Genomic DNA, 21,004 nt, shown 5'->3' on the forward strand with positions numbered 1-21,004 from the left:
ATTTCTTTCCCCAAGCACTGTGACTGGAGATATCCCGAAGAATGATTCCATATGACTTGAAGGCAGGCCCTTTCCCCTCCCCTCCTCATTCTAATTTGGAAGAGTGTAATCTTAAAGTACTGATTTAAGAAACACATTCCCTGCCTTTTGGCAGTTAGAAGGGCCAAATTGCTAATAAGTCCCTGATTACTTTTGGAAACTTCACAAGAATTCTACTTCACATTGTGAAAACGCAGAACCATTTTGAATCAATCTAATTCATTTTGGGAATTCATAATTTGGCTTAAGTAACAACTCTAATAGATCATTTCCACATGCACATACAGGTAGGTATGGATATGTCTGCCAGGCTCACCTTTATCAGTTTTTTTAACTTTATGTTCTAATAGAACATGCATGTGTACATATTTCATTACTACATTTAATACATTTAGTACTATGGACTTTTTAAAAATTGCTGCTAAACATGTTAAAAAGTTTTCAGCGTAATACTGCATTTAACTTTGTGAACCAGGAAGTTAACATTGTGTACATTTTCAGGCATCATTTTGTCAACCATTCCCATGACCAAGATGCTGATCCCCATACTATGAATTCATGCTTTCATCCATGTATTCTTACCTATTTGAGCCTAAATTGATTTACAATTATTACGGCTCTGATATTATATACTCAAATAGGAGCCATGGTGGTTCAGTGTTTAGAATTCAGTCTTGAAAGCTGACTCACTGCTCACGGTCAGGAGTTCGATTCTGACTGGCTCAAGGTTGACTCAGCCTTCCATCCTTCTGAGGCCAGTAAACTGAGGACCCAGATTGTTGGGGGCAATATGCTGACTCTCTAAACTGCTCAGAGAGGTCTGTAGAAGCACTATGAAAGAGTCTATAAGTCTAAGTGCTATTGCTATTCAAATGGACCTTTTGAATGGACAGTTTTTATTTGCAGTGTTGAACCAGTCATTCTAAGGATGTTGATAAAGGCTCGATTCTGCTATAAATCATGGGACACCTTTTCATGGTTAATCTCCCACCACAACACTTACATCTCTGAGGAGGGAGGAAAAAAACTGTTGAGAGCATCACTATTTGCTAAAATTCTCTCCAAAACTGTGGGAGGAGAATCACTTTCAATGTAATTCTGCTCACCTCCTTTGTGGAATTTGTTCTCTTAAGAAATGGTGGGGCAGACAGACGCAGGGTTTAAGAAGTTTTCAAACAGAGGTGCTCACCTCATCTTCCCATCCCCTCTGTAAGAGACAGTTCCACCTTCACAACAAGCTTCAATTGTCTGATAATCACCTCCTCCGATTCCATTAATCATCATGTGAGGAACTTAGAGAAAGATGAGGAAGTGCAACACATGACAATGGGGGAGAGAGAGAGAGAGAGAGAGAGAGAGAGAGAGAGAGAGAGAGAGAGAGAGAGAGAGAGAGAGAGAGAGAGAGAGAGATACAAGAAGATCATTAATGTCTTAATATCCTGTCCTGACATCTCACAAATTATCTGAGACTTCATAGCCAATGTAAACAGGTTTGTTTTCAACTCCCTTAATTGCCTGCTAATTGACAGCAGATGTACGCTTTAACTTTCTTCCTCTGATAAGAACCAGCCTATTTTCTGGGCCTAGCATGTTTCAGATACAATTCCAGAACATATTCCTGGTTAATGTTTTTTTTTTTTTTTTTTAAACAGAACTTTTTTATTTTTCTTTAAAAAAAAACACAAATATGTCATCATTTGTCAATCATTAAGACATTGAAGTACAATTTTTTTTGTTTTGTGTGCCCCTCCCTCCCTCCACCCCCCCCACTCCCCCTCCTCCTTCCCCCCCCCCCCCCCCCGACTTCCCAGAACCCGTACACGGTATGGATTTTTAACTAACACAGTCTAAAATCTATTGAGAAAAAAGAAATAAAGAAATTAATGACATTCTAGATTGACCTTAGCTTCTTCTTACTGAACTGACTTTTAACAGTTTAAATCATTTCTGATCTTAAGCATAGGCTAACTGGAATTTCTTAGTCCCGTATTTATTTTGTATATAGTCAATCCATTTTTTCCAGTCTCGTTTATATATCTCATTTGAATGATATGCCGATATTTTAGCCATCTCGGCTAAGTTTGTTACTTTCAATGTCCATTCTTGGATTGTAGGCAAGTCTTCCTTCTTCCAATATTGCGCCACCAACAGTCTTGCTGCAGTTATCAGGTGCAGAATCAAATTGGTCTCTACCACTGTAAAATCAGTACATATACCTAGTAAAAATAACTGAGGAATAAACTTTATCCTTCTTTTAAAAACATTTTGCATGACCCACCATATTTTTATCCAAAATGCCTTAACCTTTTGGCAGGTCCACCATATATGATAATATGTAGCATCGAGAGAACCACACCGCCAACATTTAGGCTGTACATTCGGATACATAGAAGCCAACTTTTTAGGATCTAAATGCCATCTATAGAACATCTTGTAAAAATTTTCTCTCAGATTTTGAGCTTGTGTAAATTTCACATTTCTTACCCAGATTCTTTCCCATGTATCCAACATTATTGGTTCCTCAATATTTTGAGCCCATTTTATCATACAATCTTTAACTAATTCTGTTTCCGAATCCATCTGTATTAATACATTATATATCCTCTTTATATGCATTAAGCTTTGATCTCTTATTTGTTTAAACAGATTATCCTCAACTTGGATAAAACCAATTTTTTGATCTATTTTCCACCTAGCCTGTAATTGCCCATACTGAAACCATGTTTGAACTACCTTCTCCTCTTTTAATACCTCTAAAGATTTTAATTGTAATACCCCCCTTTCCGAGGTAAGAAGCTGTCTGTAAGTAATTCTGTCCTGTTTTTGTGCTGTATTCATATTTTCAATTGCGTGTCTAGGAATTGCCCACATGGGTATCTTGTCATTTAATTTATATTGGTATTTCTTCCAAACCCGCAATAAAGCATTTCTTAAAATATGACTTTTAAAATTCTTATCCAATTTTTTGTTGATGTACGCTTTAACTTTCTTCCTCTGATAAGAACCAGCCTATTTTCTGGGCCTAGCATGTTTCAGATACAATTCCAGAACATATTCCTGGTTAATGGACAACAAAAGCATTTAAAGAAAAATACCAGTCAGATGACTAAAGCCTGATTTAGGCAGAAGTGAACTAGAAAGCAGCACAACATTATTTACTAAAAGTTTTCAAGGTCGTTGTTGCCCTATTTCTTTCTCTCTTTCTCACTTTTGGGATTATTAATTACATTGAAAGCCATCACAGTTTTTTTTAATGGAATATTATCAATATTCTCCACCTATTTCTGGTCTGTGAATAGTTCAGTGTTCTGCAGATTTCCTTTTGTTGTTTTTTTCTCTCCACAGAAGGTACCCTTACAGTTCAGATCTGTCCTCTTGATGTTTAGACTACAACTCATACAGTCCTTGTCATTCTCCCTTCTGTCAAGGTGTGATGAAAACAGGAGTCCAAAACATCTGGAATGCAATAGGCTGACTATTTATTTATTTTATTTATTTATTTAATTTGTGAAACATGTACAAGATAATAGGTATAAATAAACTGGGACAGTAGGACAGGGATGGTAGGCAGACTGGTGCACTTATGCACGCCCCCTTTACAGACCTCTTAGGAATGAGGTGATGTCCACATTAGACAGTTTAAGGTTGAAGCTGCGGGGGCTTGAGGATGTAACAATGGAGTCAGGTAGAGCATTCCAGGCATTGATCACTCTGTTGCTGAAGTCATATTTTCTGCAATCGAGTTTGGAGCGGTTTATCTTGTATCTATTGTTTGCCCATGTATTGCCCAAGGTTAAAGCTAAAGTAGTTGTTGACAGATAGTTGACAACTACAATGTCAGTTATTGACATTGTAGCAGACAATTTTGTGTACTATGCTTAGGTCAGACTACAGGCGGTGTAGTTCCAGGTTGTCCAAGCTCAAAATTTTGAGGCTGGTGGCATAAGGGATTCTATTGTGAGCAGAGGAGTGGAGTACTCTTCTCCTGAAATACCTCTTTGTGCCATCCTGTGGTCACATAACTCCATTTTATGACAGTTTTTACCAAAAGCCAGTATTTACTTCTGTTTTGGACAAAACCAATCAATGACCTTGGTGTCTGCTTAATAACCAGGGCGTTTGCTAAATGACTCCTGCAAAAAAGGTCATGAAATTTGGTCATTGTGTGATCAACCTGCTTTATGACTCTCTTGACTTATGGCCATAATGGGCAAGTTCCATTGCAACTATCACTCAAGGATGATCTGTATGTGTTCTTGAGGAAATCTTTCTATTTGTGACATAAACTTAAAAAATGCTTATGCACAAAAAGTTGAATTGGAGAAAACACTTGCAAATATATAGAAATTAATTGTATACAGCAAAAACAAATTTTAATTACTTAATTAAAACATCTCTCTTTACTAAAATGCACATTTGGGATGCAAAGACTGATTGGAATAAATTTGAGAGGTTAAGAATATTTATTTTCCTAGATATTGAAATTTGTCTTTTTTTTTAAGTCCATTATATGCTAATTATGTATTTATTTGAATTTATTATTACTGTTATGGCTGTAGTATACATTTTAATATGTTTCACCATCCTGGAATCCAAATATAAATCAGTTGACTGATTTTTTTAGATTAGTATATGTTATGCATTTTGTCCACAATATATAACAATAACATCTCAGCTCATGATGGCGAACCTATGGCACACGGGCCACAGATGGCCCGTTTCTGAGGCATTGCCCTGTCAGCTTCAATGTGGTAGCCAGCTGATTTTCGGCCTTGATTTTCAGCCGTTTTTCGCCTTCCGGAGGCGAAACAAGTGTTTAATTAAGATTAAACAACTCAAATTACTGCATCTAGTTTTGGGTACTGCATTTTAGCAAATATATTAACAAAGTGGATCAACCACAATGATAAGGGACTTAAAAGAAAAGAGCTATGAGGGCAGTTTAGGGGCATTGATATGTTTAGCCTAGAGAAGATAATGGTGAGATATAGTAGCTGTCATGAAGTATCTGAAGAGCTGTCATATAGAAGATGAGGCAGAATTATTCAGAATTGTATTGAGAATATTGGCCTGCCCTCCCCAAAAATAGATTTAAATTAAAGGGAAAGGCATTGAATAAGTTGAACTCCAAGGTCTCTTCCAAACCTTACATTGTACAAGCATATGTTTCAAAATTCAATTTTGGAAACTTGATAAAGTGAATCTAGTTTATAAGTCTGGTGCATTCTGATAAGTTTCAGATTTTACATATTAGTTAATTTCTTTTTTGGCCCAGAAAAGATTTCAGAAGCCTCATAAACTTCCAGCGCAACAATGAAGTTTATAATGTCGAACATTTCAGTTCATTTTTCATACCTCTCTTTATAGTTTTGGTTTTCTTATGCTTGAGGATGCATCTTGTCTTTATTTTGGCTGTGCTTGAGGATGCATCTTGACTTTACTTTGGCTGGTAGACTGTTTATATTCCTTCATGCTATGAATTTGCGTTAACCTTTTCCTACTTTTGAACTTACTTGCATTACTGCACTTCATCAAGCTGAATAATACAAACAGTATGCTAGTTCAGCGATATTTTGCAGCAACATTAGCAATCCAAAAGAAAAATAGGTTCTACCTGAAATTCTAAATAAAAACAGAGAAAATTAAATTATTTGGACTGGTCTAGTTGAAGTTTCTCCTACACCATCCAAAATCTAAATAAGTGACTCAATGTTCCTTTCCAGAACTGTGGCTGTAACATCTGCCATTCATTTCTCCTGAAAAACCCTATCTGACAATTTGAATTTATATGTAAGAGTAATTTTGTTCTTTCTCCCAAGGTCAGCTTTAGGCTGTATCAGGAATAGGGTTTCGACTGCTGCTGACACTAATTTTTTGGAAAGCTGCCATGAGCTACAACAACAGAGTTCAAACCTACCATGTGAGACCTACCATCTGAGAAGATTCAACTTAATGGGAGAGCAGAGTGGCCTTCAAATACAGAACACAAAGTGTGACAGATTACTGCAGTGATCCATTAAATTAGAACATTGACACCTCAGCATTTATAGCATAATGCCTAATGTTTTTTGTAGCTATTTCCACATAACAATAGACCAGGTATCTAATCCTCAATACTTTGTGAAGTGAGAAAAAAGCTATCTAAACTTATAACCTCTCATTATGAAGAAAATATATGCTTTAGGTCAGACTCCTATTAACAAATCAGGAGAAGCCAGAACAGGGGTCAGCAATCTGTAGTTCTGGAGCCGCATATGGCTCTTTCATCCCTCTGCTGCAGCTCACCGTCACCAGTTGGCTTCACAATTGATAGGGCTTTCGGTTAGGACAGGTGGAGGAAAAAGAATGCCACACTAGGAGGAAACTCTATAGTGGAGGAACTGGACTTCCGGTCGGCTCCAGAATTGAACAGGGGGCTTTTGGTTAGGACCTTTGTGGCTCTTTGAGTGTTTAAGGTTGCCGACCCCTGAGTTAGAATAATAGTATCAATTTAGTGGAGTTCTTTTAGTGGAGTTCTTTTAGTGGCTCTTTTAACGGAGTCCAGCTATTGCTGAGTGACATTTTTATATTGTTTTATCTATCCTGGATTTACTTTCCTGTGAAGCTGCACTTTGATCCATAGAAAAGATTTGAGTCATGCGTAGAACTGGACACATAACCACTTTTTGTTTCTCTCAAGGTACTGCCCCTAATGTCGTGTAAACTTGGAGTGTACTTTTCCTTCCTATATTTATTTCTAAAACTCTTTTTCTTATACATGTTCATTTTACTCCTGCTTTCTAAAACCATGGACTGCTTCTGATCAAAGTTCAGATGTGGATTTTGCAACAAAAATAGTGATCAATGTAGAGCATCTCGGGCCAAAATTACGGTGAGTTTGGAGTCAATTAAAATAAGAAAAATAATACATATATTAAAATGATAAATCCACTAAGATATCCAGATAAAAATGCAAGTCAGAAGGCTTTCCTATCTCTTATTTGTTTTTACAAGGACAAACTAATTTTTCCATCATTGTTGAGTTCTTTTGCCAATCAAGTTGGAGGAAAGTTACAATCTGAAATTAAACATAAGCTTGTTAAATGTAAATGTGTGTGTTTTTATAGTACTCTTGGAAGATACAGTTCAGTGAACCTAGAACATTTATTTCCCCTTTGCTTTTCCTCCAAATTGTAATGGAATAACCTTCTGTTATTCTTCTTTTAAGACATTGAGAGTGATAGACCATCTATATCACTTTTGATTTTAAAACACCCACTCGTACTGAAAGAAATATTTGATTAGAACCAGAAGGGAGTTGTTTTTTTCAGAGAGAGAGAGAGAGTTTGAAATCCAGAGTTTATTTTCCATCATCACCTCTGCACACATACACCAGTATGAGCATACAAATATAACAGGAATTAAACTTTTTCCCTCTTCAAAGTGTTTGCAGCTACTTATTAAACACACATGTGGCCAAGATTCTTCATTTAGGTGGAAGGAGATTTTTTTTTTAAAAAAAAAAATGTAGGCAGCCCATTGACCTGTCTGTTTGCTCTCAGGACTCTTTTGAACAGCTGTGAGAAAAGGAGAGGGAAAAAAAGAGGTAATTTAACAAGCCCTATCCAGATGTTCGTATGATACACACACACTGAATGACTTTAGCATGGTTTATTTCATTTTCTGAAATCATTTTTCACCAGCCTGTTTTCTCAGCTGGGAAGTTTCTGGTGTAGTGTTTTCAAAAAAATATTGCATTTGGCATTACAAGAAAACAGAGCCTTTAAGACATTAAAAGGACAATATCCTTGTTTGACTTGGCCCAGAGAAGCAAGGCTATAGGAATTTTACATTTTTTGTACCACCCAAAGAATAGGTAAAGGAAAATTTTCCACTCTTAAATCCTGGTTTACATGGGAATTTGAGAGTTGTTTAGCCTGAATTTTCCTCTCTCTTTCTGTTTCTACTTTTGCAAGTATTCCACATCTTTCTATTAGAATTAAAAAAATACAACAATGTATGAACAAACTGTTAAAATGTTAGAAAGAATCCAATGCCATTGTTGACCATGAAGTTGATTAAAAGCTTCTATATAATTATAATAAGATGATATAATTATATGAAATCACTAGCCTGTGTTAGACAGAAAAAAAGTAAGTTTTGGTCTCAACGTATGTGGAGGACACCAAATTAGTGAAAGTTCTATTTCCTGTTTCATGGGTTTTTAATGGTTGATCTTCAAGGGTTTTTTTTCCCCCAATCTGGAGGGGGAAAAAAGTAGAGGCAAATTAACCAGAAGAGGCAAACGATGTAGATGTTAACTATGGGCTGAATTTGACAAGATAGAAACCAGCAATTTTAAGGCTAGAAATAAGCGGTATAAAATGTGTCACAAAGTAAACTGCCAAATGCCTGTTAATTTGGAAAACTGGGAGGAAAAATTGCAAAGTTTAAATGCGGGGGCCATTTGTAACTCTTACGTAAAGTTGATGTTTTTGTTTCCCAGAACATTGCACCACATCCCAAAATCATTGATGTGTTATTTGTGTCTGCAATGAAAAATCTAATTTAAGCCAAGTTACATCTCAGTGTCTTCTGCAATATAAGTGTATTCCCAAATAAGGGGTTAAATGAACAGGGAAATGAGAATTATTGGCGAGTTGTGGTGAAAAACAGCTCCAGCTAGATTTCTTTTTTCCCCTCCATCAACTTTTTGGTGAGAAAGCAAATTATACCAGTGAGATTTGCTATAACTTTTATAAACATTTCTTCACACAAGTCTATATCAACCTATATGGGAGACGCTTTGTATTGAATGGTGGGCTGTAGTTAATCAAAAACTGAATATAGGATTATAGAAGTAGTTTAATTGGAAATGCTAACAATTAAACCTTCAAATATCTGTGGAGGTTTCTCTAAAAAAATCCAATTCATTATCTCTTCCCTTCAGATTCCTCCCCATGACTATGGTAGTGTGGGAATACAGTAAGTCATTATGATCCCCTCTATAGATGTGAGGATATGAGGTGGATGATATAATGATGACTGGCCTTTGAGGACAATATGTCAAGGGTGTCAAACTCATGTTGTCATGGCAGTGTCACGTGACGTATTGTGACTCCCTCCCTACACTAAACCAGGCATGAGTGTGGCCAGCACATGATGCATCTGAGTCACGAGCCGCAGGTTTGGCAAACCTGCGATATGCAGTATGCAGCTAGGCATATTCTTGTTAGAATCACAAAATGGGCATTCATAAGCATTTTAAATGCATTTTGAAGATTATTAAAACAATCTTCAGTTATATAAGCTTTTGTTTTCAACCGTCAATCAATGAACAATGTTTTTTAAGTGCAAAAGAAGAGCAGGGTCTAGATTACGTAACTAATAGTAGGCTGAGCAGAGTGGTAACAACACAACTGTTCATTGGCCATTCTCCCAAAAGTTTAGTCCAACCTGCCAAGCATAGTCAACTCTGGTGCTTATGGGGCAGCACAGACTCAAAGACTTAATGGGTATAGTCAGAGATTTTTTTCCCAGCAGATGGCAATCATATGAGCCTAGATGAGTAAAACTCTCTTTAAATGAACAATAATCATTTTTACCTTGGCTTAGTGCAGATTCTTAGAACATAGGTATAGAATTGGAGATCTGTCATAAGGGATTAAAGAATGGTGGCGCAGTGGTTAAATGCAGCACTGCAGGCTACTGCTAGATCAGCAGGTCAGCGGTTCAAATCTCACCGGCTCAGGGTTGACTCAGCCTTCCATCCTTCCGAGGTGGGTAAAATGAGGACCCAGATTGTTGGGGGCAATATGCTGACTCTCTGTAAACCGCTTAGAGAGGCCTGAAAGGCCTATGAAGCGGTATATAAGTCTACTGCTATTGCTATTGCTATATAAAGGCAAAGTCACAAGGACCAGATCAAACCTAACTTTTTTTTTTATTAAAGTCATTTACAGTATGTATTTTCCTAAATAGATAATTTTAAAATTGTCAGGCAATCTTGGCATCAGTTACACTTCTTTGTGGAGAGTACTGGGACACTGTTACAAAGAAGCACTATTTGATGATAATTTTATCTCAGATGGAAGGGAGAAGAGTCTTGGCAAATGTTCTTAAAGTCAGTTTATGCATACCAGATGCAGATTGGAATTATGCCGAGCCCTTGGTCGTTTTAAAGATAAACAGAGACATTTAAATTGGGTGAGCATGCAAAAAATGAGACAAAGAGTTGCAATATCAGTGATGTAGTTTGTGCAATTTTATTTATTTATTTATTTTATTCATCTTGCCTTTATTATTTTTATAAATAGCTTACTTTGGCAAATATTATCTAATTTTCCTTCCTCCTCACAACAATCTTGGGAGACGGATTAGGTTGAGAGAAAGTAACTGACCAAATCATCTAGCTGGCTTTCACGTCTATGGTGGGACTATATTACTGATATAGGCTTCAGTAACAGGATCTTGAAAGTTTAACAGCATTTTCCATTTTCTTCCTCCCTCTTGTTTTCTAGAAAATTAGGAGGACTCAAGCTGAGCTTTTTTCTTACACTTTCACTCTTGTCCTAGGCATAAAGCATGCTTACTTTAGAAGGTACACATAGAAAATGCTATTAGGGCTCCTCTTTCTTACACTCTGGTGATCATAGCAAGTTTTATTTTCCTCTTCCCATTATGATCAAGATCTGTAATCTATAAATCAAGGCGGCTAACTAAGAATGGTATGTCTTACTGTGAGCTTGAGAAAATATTAATGACGGTAGCTGTCATCATGTTCTACATCAGGGTTTCTTCAAACTTGACTACTTAAGATGTGTGGACTTCAACTTCCAGAATTCTTCAGCTATCACTGTGCTATATGTGTTATTGCTTAATACAACTAGGAAACCCAGTTTTGTCTAGTGGTTACTGCACCAGGAGAGAAACCAAGAGACCATCAGCTCTAGTCTGCCTCGGACAGATTTAAATCCCCCTATATTCATCCAAACTTCTGATGATGGCTTATTGGCACTACTTCTTTTATTTTACCTGACATCTTTGTAACTATCAGCATAATATATGTGCAATATGTTCTCTTTGCTGAACATAGTTACAGTTCTTTAATGTTAACATAATATCAGAGTATCAGTGTTGGAAGTGACCTTGGAGTTCTTCCAGGGGTGGGATCCTACCGGTTTAACAACAGGTTCACTGAGCCCCTCTGTGCCAATGGTGGGATTCAAATAATTTAACAACTGGTTCTCTGCCCTAATGACCAGCTGGGTTGGCATGGCTTGGTGGTCATGTGACTGGGTGGTCGTGGCCAACTCAACGTCACTCACATTGATGGGCGCTTCATCTTAGCTGTTAAAATGTAATAGGGTTAACTGGAAAAGCAGTTTCTGTAAGCGAGGACAATAAAGATTAGGCAAGAAACACCACCAGAATGTTTCCTTCCTGCCTTCCTTACAGGATTAGCCCTGTAAAGTGGGGAAAAAAACAAAATAAGATTTCTTCCAACAACTGGTTCTCCAAACTGCTTAGAAAGTTAACAACCGATTCTCCCAAATAGGTGCGAACTAGCTGAATCTCACCACTGCTGTGTGCGCACTTTAGAGAAGACTTACCTTCCGAATTATTGCTTGGGAAGACAGCTGAGGCTTGGCAATCCATTCTGCCATGTGGCTCAACTGAGAAAATAAAGGTCAGTAAAGCACAGGGGTGGGCAGGCAGGCGGGCCCACTTGCTCGTGGGAGGGAACTGGTTCACTCTCAGCTGATCTTTGGAGTTACCAGTCCACCCGAACCGGTCCAAACTGGTAGAATCCCACCACTGAATTCTTCTAGTCCAACCCCCTGCTCAAGCAGGAGACCTTATACCAATCCAGACAAGTGACTATCCAGTCTCTTCTTAAAACCCTCCAGTGATGAACATCCACAACTTCTGAAGGCAAACCATTCCATTGTTCCACTCTTGCTAGTGAAGATGTGAGATTTTTTTAAAATTTATTTATACTTTTTCAAGAAAAGGTTAAATCAGAATCTTGAAATTCTGGGTTGATAAAGTAAAAGTCAGATATGACCATTCTTTCTTTAAAGAAGACTGAAAATGAGTAAGAGGTGAGTAGAACATTTTGGAAGTAGGGATGCACACCTGCACACCACATATAGTAAAAACAATCAGTAAGTAGCTATCTGGCTGGAAGCATACTGAATAAATTAGACATTTGGGATTCGTGTTTTGCCAACATGTAAAAAAATGTCGAAACACAGAATGCAAAGGCGTGAATTACAGTTCATAATTAGAATAAAGAGCAATGCAATTGTGATTATATTTGTGTTATTGTGGGAAAATATTTTGATAACTTTGGATGCTTTCCAATATATTTCAGAAATGGCTATACTCAAACAGCTGAGCATTGGAACCCAGGGAGCATTAGAGTCCATTTTTCTATCGTTAATAAAAAAAAGTGTGTTTACTGAACTGATTGTCGTTTACACCCCTTGTATTGCAAACTGGTGTTAGAAAGATAATTTGGTCTGTGGCCCACTATTGGCCAGCTTTTTCATTCATTCATTCTTGAATTGCTAGGTTTTTGTTGTTTCTGTATTTAACTAGGTAAAGGTTCCCCTCACACAAATGCCTCTAGGGGGTGTTGCTCATTTCTGTTTCAAAGCTGAAGAGCCAGTGCTGTCCGAAGATGTCTCCATGGTCATGTGGTTGACATGACTAAACATCAAAGGCACACAGAATGCTGTTACTTCCCACCAAAATTGGTTCCTATTTTTTCTACTTGCATTTTTATATGCTTTTGAATTGCTAGGTTGGCAGAAGCTGGGACAAGTAATGAAAGCTCACTTAGTTACACGGTGCTAGTGATTCAAACTGCCAAACTGCCGACCTTTCTGATCGACAAGCTCAGTATCTTAGCCACTGAGCTACCACATCCCTGTCTTTAACTAGGTAGCACTTATAAAATAAAGGAAAGAGCAAACTGGTCATTCTTCTTATTTTTTCCTAATTCCTTATGCCCATTTTTAGTATAACAAATGCATTCTTATAAGTCGGGCCAAGCAATATGAGACAATAGACAAATACCTTTTGTCTTCAGTCTCCTGACTGAAAATCCATAAGGCTAAAATGCAGCTACAGAGGTTTGTCATTGATTGGATAGGGAAGAAAGAAAGAGTGATCAATCTGTTCCCTGTGGGAAGTAGTTCAGCCAGTGGTGATCTCTCATATTGGGTTTCTTCCCTGCTAGTACCTCAGATCATCTCTTGTGCTAAGAAGACTGGCTGGAGCAGAAGCAGAAGAGGACTTTTTAAGTCAAATGCATTCAGAAGTCATTTTTACCATTAAAATAATAGAATCATGGAGTTGGAAGGAAACAGATCTGAATCTATTCCCCTGTTCAGTGCAGAAATCCAAATCAAATCCTCCCCAATGAATAGAATAAAATAGAATTCTTTATTGACCAAGTGTGATTGGACACACAAGGAATTTGTCTTTGATGCATATGTTCTCAGCGTACATAAAAGAAAAGATACATTGTCACAAATCATAAAGTACAACACTTAATGATAGTCATAGGGTACAAATAAGCAATCAAATCATATTAGGAAACAATATAAATCATAAGGATACAAGCAACAAAGTTACAGTCATAAATGGGAAGAGATAGGTGATAGGAACAATGAGAAGATTAATAGTAATGCATACTTAGTGAATAGTTTGAGAGTGTTGAGAGAATTGTTTAGCAGAGTTATGTTGTTTGGAGGAAAAACTGTTCTTGTGTCAAGTTGTCTTGGTGTGGAGTGCTCTATAGTGTCGTTTTGAGGGTAAAAGTTGAACAATTTATGTCCAGGATGTGTGTGGTCTGTAAATATTTTCATGACCCTCTTTTGACTCCCAGTATACAGGTCCTCAATGGAAGGCAGGTTGGTAATTAAATGATTATTCAACAAGGAGGAACCCATAACCCTTGGACCTACAATAAAACTATTCTAATTTTGGGACATTTTTATGATATGCATAATCAGAAACTGTCTTAACTTGAACATATTATTTGTTGCCCTGGCCTATGGAATGATAGAAAGGAGTGCCTGGCTTTCTTCTGCTTGACATCCTTTCAATGCTTGAAGGTGTGATCATGTTCCTGCTTGGTTTTCTATTCCCAAGATTCAAGACAGCAAAATCTTTCAATCTTTCTCTAGAAAATGTGCCTGAACCTGTCCCTTTAGTCTGAATTCCTTTTAATGGGTTGCATCCAAATTGGATCCAATTCATGTGATGGGTTTTGACAAATGTAAAATAGATTTGCTCTTACTTCCCAAGATTTTCAAATTTCAATTGATGTAGTTTACAATTGTATTTGCATCCCTACATGGCTTGATATCTATCAGAACAGCTATCCTGGCAAGTTTTTAAACAATATGTTTTTTGCAATGATGATGTTACTAGTTTACCAATGAAATGTCTGCAAGAAAACAGCCAATCTCACAGAGCACAAAGGACCCCACAGCTCAATCCTGAAATCACAAATATTCTCTTCTATCAGTACTAAACATTTTTAGAGAGGGGATGTTGAGAATCCCCATGCCAGATGGGGTTCCAAAGTACACCTCTTGGTGGCTGTCTATACACCCTGAAATAGTTGCCTCTTGAAGGATGTGGGGTGGGCTGATGATTTTAATTTCCAGGGCATTTAGGCGCTGATAAAATGCTAATTAAGGTAAATGCTGATTAGTTTTCTGTAATTACTTTTTTTCAAGTAATTTATGGTTTGGTATATCTCGTGGTGGGATTCAAATAATTTAACAATTGGTTCTCTGCCCTAATGATTTCTTCCAACAACCAGTTCACCAAACTGCTCAGAAACCTAACAACCAGTTCTCCACTGGGCGTACCCCTGTAAATTGCATTGTCAAGTAGGTTTGTTTAAATAGACAAATAAATGAAATATTTTTTTTTTATTAAAGTCACCCTGCATTTCTGACTTTGTTCATTTTGTAATCAGCTAGTATTGCAACATCTTTTCCCAAGTAGTTCCAAAAGTATTCTTTCAAGAGGCAGGTAGACTTTCTGGTTTTTCTTTGAAGATATTTCACTTCTTATCGAAGAAGCTTCTTCAGCTCTGACTAGATGATGGGGAATGGAAGGATTTATACTCCTTGATTCCCTTGATTCCTTCCATTTCCCACCATCCAGCCAGGAAGAAGCTTCTTGGAGGAGAAGCGAAACATCTTCAAAGAAAAAACAGAAAGTCCACTTGCCTCTTGAAAGAGCACCTTTAGGACAACCATGACCTGGATGAATGAAAATCTCCATAGACTTTTCCCAAGTAGTATTCCCATTCCATACTTATACACTTTGTTTGTTTCCTAAATGGACAACTTTGCATTTGTCTCTATTACATTTCATTGCATTATTTTCAGCACCTTTTCCTAGGTTAAGAACAAAATCTGAACTTTATTTCTATCTTCTTTTCTAAGGTATTAGCTATACCATCCAATTTTTGCATCATTTGAGAATATCATGAACATTCTCTCCACCTTTTCATACACCTCGTTAATGATAAAATGGGCACAGAACTGAACTTTGTGGTTTGACATCTGATCTTTCTCTATATTTCTTCCAATTTGGTGAAGAACTATTGCTGATCAGTTTTTGAGTATGATTTTTCAACAATATAAACAGCGTGTGTCATGCCATCCAGACTGTATTTATTTATTATTTATTTATTTAATTAGTTTGTATGCCGCCCAGTCTCAAAGAGACTCAGGGCGGCTTACAGGTAAAAAAAGAGAGGGGGGACATACAAAAAATAAAAAGCAACATTAAAAATTCCACAACATTCATAACTTAGGATGGGGCTGGATAAATCAACAGCCCCAGGCCTGCCGGAACAGCCAGGTCTTGGTTGCTTTGCGGAAGGCCGGAAGGGTAGTAAGGGTCCGGATCTCCACGGGAAGATCGTTCCATAGGGCCAGAGCAGCTACAGAGAAGGCCCTCCCCCGGGGAGTCACTAACTGACATTGACCGGCAGATGGAATCCGGAGGAGGCCTAATCTGTGCGATCTTATAGGTCTCTGGGAGGTAACTGGCAGGAGGCGGTCTCTCAGGTAGCCAGGTCCGATACCATGTAGGGCTTTAAATGTAACAACTAGCACCCTGAAGCATGTCTGGAGACCAATGGGAAGCCAGTGCAGCTTGCGGAGGATAGATGTAACGCTAGTGCGGCTGCATTCTAGACTAACTGAAGTCTTCGAACACTCTTCAGGGGCAGCCCCATGTAGAGCGCGTTACAGTAATCCAGTCTGTATCTAACTAGAATATCACTGGGTACTTTGCCAAATGCTTTGGTGACATTGCAAGACTAAACTTACTGAATGATTGAATAAAGAACAAAAATAACATTGGTCTGAAAAGTTTTGTTCCCATTAAATCTATATGGGTTTCTCGTCATCACTTTATTGTTTTCATGGTGTAGGTAATTTCTTATGATTGTAGGTATTCTTCTATTATTGTATCCATATTCTTCCCAGGACATCAACTTTATTTTGCATACATATCTTTTTAAATTACTTTTTAATAGCAGAAAAATAATACTGGTCTCTAAGTGATTTTTTTTTTTAATTTAAGCATTCTAAATATGAGCAACAGTTTGCAAAAAATGAAATTGCTTTCCTTCTCTTTGCTATAATAGAATAACATGGATGGGAATGTTTACATAAGGATTATGCACTGACAAATAAAACACTGTGTGAGAGAGTATGTGTGTTGACATCAAAACAATTACTAAAATAAAAGCAATTATCTACACCTTTCCTAGTTGGCTAGATATATCACTTTGAAAAGGTGTAGATAATTGCTTTTATTCTGAAAGAAGAATTCTGATTGAATAAGAAAAGGTTATGATAATATATTTATTTTCTTTTCAAAAATACAGATATATACATGTAATCCTGGACAGATGACCATCAATGAGAGAACTGTTAAGTAAACTTTGCCCCATTTTACGACCTTTCTTGCCAAAGTTGTTAAATGAATCACTGCAGTTGCTAAATTAGTAACATGGTTATTAAGTGAATCTAGGTTCCCTATTGAATTTGTTGTTATCAAAAGGTGACCACATGACCCCTGGACTCTTCAACCATCATAAATATGAGTCTGTTACAAAGCGTCTGAATTTTGATCATGGGACAATGGGACTGCTGCAACAGTTGTAAGTGTGAAAAATGGCCATACATCTTTTTTGTCAGTGGATTTGTAACTTTGAAAGCTTATTAAGTCAAGGATTACTTGTAAATTATTTTCAAAACTGGAGTCTTTAAAAAATGAACTGTGGTATGAATGTTATATTCTACTGCTAGTTGGCAGATCTTGGTAGTTGGTAAATTCTTGTTTTTGTTTCTCCTATGAAGAAATAAATGATGGTATTTCAAAGACATGGACTAAATATGGTAGAGAAGTCAATCCAATAGCATCATCATCTGGTGTCATTCAGTCAAATAGGTCTGCAACAATAATAAAGAGTGCCCCCATGTAAGTCAGATATTCATGATATACCAAACCTAAGGTTCCATGTTGTCTAATTTTCTGGCCAAAATGTTTACAAAGAACATTCTGTGGAATCATGGAGTATTGCTGAGCTATGAAATTCAATCTTTGTGTTGAAATGTTGAATTCCATAGCTTGGGAATACTCAGTAATCACAGATCAATACATCAATTTATGCCACAAAAACAAAAAATACAAGAAGATTCTTCTTTCTGTAAATGAAGCATTTTCTTTAGTTGCTAGTATTCAAGTAATACATCATATTGATTTATTATATTCCAACATTTTTTATTTAGTGTGAAGCTAAAATATCTATAATCGAGTGGTCTGTTCATAAAAGCTTCTAACAATAAATTTAGTGTAATTGGCAACTTAACATAATGTCAGAGTTCTTGGCACATAGTAATTCCTTACTGTCCCCACCATTCCTGAGCCTGATTGAAATTAGTTATCAAGACCAGGGTCCCCGCCTCATTCTATCCCCTGAGTATTCAACTCCTAATGAGCAAGGCAAAAATATTCAAATAACAGTGCCCAGTAATCAAGAGACCTTCATCAGGATGAAAATGTGTCAGTTCTGTTTACCAAGTTGAGTTCATATGTTTAGTTACAGGAAATCAAAGGGATTAAAATATATCACCTTCCTCTTTCAGCAGTTTATATCTTTTCAGAATTTCACCAGTAGCTAAAGGTTATGTGAGAAAGTTCAAATTTGGAAATTACTCTAATATCTTGTATGGTATGTTGGACGTGAAGTGGGAGGAAAGAAACAGTGGGAACAAGATTTGTTTTAAAATTTTGTTTTAAAATCAGCATACCCTTTCCTCTTGTGTCTAGTTAGTATTATCTGCAAACCTCCTATGCCTGCCTGAAGTGCAACTGACTGGCAGGAGTCTTCAATACATTTGATAGATTGTGAGGACATAAGCTACAACAACTAACAGAAGTTAGAAATGAAAGAGTTGTAAGGGTAGATTCCTCCCAGGTAGCTACATGGAATGATATTAATTCCATGGGATTCATCAGGACAAGGTGAAACTTGTATCTACTGTAGATACTGTAGAGAATATGTTCTTCTCTTCTTTAAAGATGCTATAATCAACAGAGCATCTAAATGGAGTTTGCAGTTATCATAAAATAAATACTTTCAGAAAGTGTAAACTTTCTGAAGAGCACAGCCCAGTAGTATTTTCTTAAAAGGTCAATTAAAGAATTTAAAACACTGAGATTAAAAAGATAGCTGGGAGGGAGATCACAACATATTGATTTTAACATTAAAACTCTGGAGGTTAAGATATTCATCTCTTTATATATATATTTGCATTATTGAGGTATCCCAACTTTGGAAAACCTCCTCTAGATGCTTCTGTCAAATATAGTGAGGAGGAAATCCACTAAGAAAAGGGGGCCTCGTCAGTTATAGCTGCTGCTGTACCTACAAATTTTTTTCAAGGCCATTCTGACCTTGTAAAGTTTATCATCTTCTTTCTTTCTGTTTCTTATGTATGTCTACCCTTATTGATTCTTACTGCTTTCTATTCTGAGTTGAATACTTACAATGCCCTGTTTGCATTTAGGCTTCATTGTATTTAATACCTTTAATACAAGTCACTCAGAAAATCATCAGAAAGCAAACTACTGGCAAGCGTGGCTGTAATGGGTATTTAACATAATTTGATTAGTATACTATAATAATTTCCTTAAAAAATAATTTAGAAAGAAAATGTTGCTAGCAAAAGTTAAATCATAGAATAAATCTGATTATCCTGATTACCGTTATCATAGCAATAGCATTTAGACTTATATGCCACTTCACAGTGCTTTACAGCCCTCTGTAAGTGGTTTACACAGTCAGCATATTTCTCCCAACAATCTGGGTCCTCATCTTATCCATCTCAGAAGGATGGAAGGCTGAATCAACCTGAACCTTGTGTGATTTGAACTGCCAAATTGCAGGCAGATGGCAGTCAGCAGAAGTAACCCGCAGTACTGCACTCTAACCACTGTGCCACTGTGGCTCAATAGTAAAGAGGTGGTACTGGTAAAGAGGTGCATAGGTTAGAATGCAGTATTGCAGGCTGACTCTGCCCACAGCCAGGATTTCAATCCTGACTGGCTCAAGGTCTTCCATCCTTCCGAGTCAGTTAAAATGAGGACTGAAATTGTTAGGGGCAAAATGTTGACTCCATAAACTACTTACAAAGGATTCAAAGCATTATGAAATGGTGCATAAATGTCAATGCTATTTGGTATTGGTATTACTATACTGTAATTGAAATATTTTTCTAATAGTCTAAATAGGCTTTATAAACCTTTAGAATGGAATGGAATGTTATTAGTACCGTTAATGAATATGCAATACAGCATTCTTCTTTCTTTCTTTTTCTTTCTTTCTTTCTTTCTTTCTTTCTTTCTTTCTTTTCTTTCTTTCTTTCTATCAATCATCTATCATCTATCTATTTATCTATCTGTCTGTCTGTCTGTCTATCTATCTCTCTCTCTCTCTCTCTATCATCTATCTATCTATCTATCTATCTATCTATCTATTGAAAGGGCATGGCAAGAGTATTGACCAAGGAACAATGACTAATAGGGATAGAAGATGTGTGGTCTTATCAAATAAATCAAATCAAATAAATTGATCGATCAATCAATCAATCATTGGCAGTCATTGATTATCACGTTGCCTAACCACCCAGGTCTAATTTGTTCTGAAAGTTTGCTTTTCAGTTATCAAGTCTTTGGGTGTTTCTGATTTTAAGGTTCCACTCAGTGACATGCTGGGCCTCTGAACTGAATTGGCATGTGTTTGCCGATTAAAGTATACAAGACTGCTTGGGATTGCTGATGAACTGAAGGAAACCTGGGGCACTGGCTCCAGTGTGAAAACAATCACTCTGAAATTCACTGCTTCTCTAGAAGTGTTTTCAATATGTGTGCGTGTGTGTATGTATATATTTATATACATATATCCCAAGTTAATTGGGCTTTTACGCACTATTATACTTGTCACCATGCCAGGTTCTACATTTCATCCAAGGGTGAAATGAAAACTCCAAATTCATGTGGTTTTTGAAACAATTTTAGTACAAGCATTTCAGTGAAAAATTATTAAAGTGGGAAAGACAGGCTCCTGTATCTCATCTAGCTATGAAGGGTGCGAATTCATCAACCCTTCAACCTGCCACAAGAGACTTTCAGGATGTGTTAAAAACTATGGAGCACTTGCATAGTGTGTATGGTGTACACACACACACACACACACCACACACCACACACACACACTTTGTATGTACAGTTCATCACCATTATGCATTATGATGATATTGTATACAATCCAGACAGGGGTGTGGTTGCTGCTGGTTTTGCTACTGGTTCACAACGTGTGTGAGCTGTTCAATGGAAATTGTCTGCGGGCCTATGCGTAGGACAATTTACAGTG

This window comes from Thamnophis elegans, chromosome 5, assembly GCF_009769535.1.
Source record: "Thamnophis elegans isolate rThaEle1 chromosome 5, rThaEle1.pri, whole genome shotgun sequence".
NCBI lineage: Eukaryota > Metazoa > Chordata > Lepidosauria > Squamata > Colubridae > Thamnophis > Thamnophis elegans.